The following is a 1902-nucleotide window of genomic DNA, read 5'->3' as shown; positions in this document are numbered from 1 at the left end:
TTCGAGTGGTTGGTGATGCCCTTCGGGCTTACGAACGCCCCAGCCACGTTTTGCACCCTTATGAACCAGATCCTACAACCCTACTTGGATCGGTTCGTGGTGGCATACTTAGACGACATAGTCATCTACAGCAACTCGATGGAGGAGCATGTAGAGCACCTACGGACAGTTTTCCGGGTTCTCCGAGAAAACGAACTGTTCGTGAAGAGGGAGAAGTGCACGTTTGCCACTGAGGAAGTTCAGTTCCTTGGCCATGTTATCGGCCATGGAAAGCTGAAGATGGATGAACCGAAGGTCAAGGCGATTATGGAGTGGGAGGCCCCGACCAAGGTGACGGAGTTGAGATCTTTCCTTGGTCTGGTCAACTACTATCGTCGGTTCATCGAGGGATATTCAAGGAAGGCAGCACCACTGACGGACCTTCTCAAGAAGGGGAAGACATGGGACTGGTCCGGACGTTGCCAAGAAGCCTTCGAGGAGCTGAAGACTGCAGTAAGCCAGGAACCCGTCCTTGCCTTACCCGACTTCAGTCTCCCTTTCGAGTTACACACGGATGCCTCCGACTTTGCCATCGGGGGAGTGCTGATGCAAAATGGACACCCAATTGCCTTTGAGAGCCGCAAGCTCAATGAGACTGAACGGCGGTACACGGTTCAAGAGAAGGAGATGACCGCGATAGTCCATTGCTTACGAATTTGGAGACACTATCTTCTGGGATCGCACTTCTCAGTCAAAACGGACAACGTGGCGACTAGCTACTTTCAGACCCAGAAGAAGCTGTCCCCGAAACAGGCAAGATGGCAAGACTTCCTGGCTGAGTTCGATTACACTTTGGAGTACAAGCCAGGAAAGGTGAATGTGGTGGCCGATGCACTAAGTCGGAAAGCAGAGCTAGCAGCAATGAGCCAAGTTGAGGGGACCATTATGGCTCGAATCCGAGAGGGGCTGGAACGCGATCCAGTCGCTAAGGAGCTGGTGAAACTATCCAACGAAGGGAAGGTGCATCGATTTTGGGTAGAGAACGGGCTACTCTATACCAAAGGTCGAAGACTTTATGTGCCTAAGTGGGAAAGTCTTCGACGAGACATCATTCGGGAGTGCCATAATACCCGATGGGCGGGCCATCCGGGACAGAAGAGAACAATGGCACTTATCGAAGCAGGATACTACTGGCCACGGATGAGGGATACCGTGGAACTTTATGTGAAGACTTGTCTTGTTTGCCAGCAAGACAAGACGGAGAACAAGCAGTCCGCGGGTTTGCTACAGCCACTTCCGATTCCAGAGAGACCATGGGACTCGGTTTCCCTAGACTTCATCAGCGCATTGCCTAAGTCCGAAGGGTTCGGATCCATCCTGGTGATTGTGGACCGATTCTCTAAGTATGGGACGTTCGTGGCTTGCGACCGGGACTGCACCGCGGAAGAGGCAGCAAGGGCGTTTTTCAAAAACGTGGTTAAGTTATGGGGACTTCCGCGGAACATCGTGAGTGATCGTGATCCACGATTCACCGGGCGCTTATGGACGGAGCTGTTCAAAATGCTTGGGACAGAACTAAGTTTCTCAACAAGCTTTCACCCGCAATCTGATGGGCAGACCGAAAGGGTGAATGCCTTGCTTGAGAGTTATCTCCGTCACTTTGTAAGCGCCAACCAACGAGACTGGGCGAAGTTGCTGGATATAGCCCAGTTCTCTTACAACCTTCAACGCAGCGAGGCGACAGGACGCAGTCCATTCGAGCTCGCAACGGGACAACAGCCACTAACTCCACATACTTTGGCTGCACCAAGGACTGAGGGGAGAAGTCCAGGGGCGTTCATAATGGCCAAACAGTGGGAAGAACATGCTGATCTTGCCCGAGCATGTTTGGAAAAGTCCCAAAAGCGGATGAAGAAATGGGCA

Source organism: Brassica rapa, unplaced genomic scaffold (assembly GCF_000309985.2).
Source record: "Brassica rapa cultivar Chiifu-401-42 unplaced genomic scaffold, CAAS_Brap_v3.01 Scaffold0478, whole genome shotgun sequence".
NCBI lineage: Eukaryota > Viridiplantae > Streptophyta > Magnoliopsida > Brassicales > Brassicaceae > Brassica > Brassica rapa.
This window is presented reverse-complemented; position numbering follows the sequence as displayed.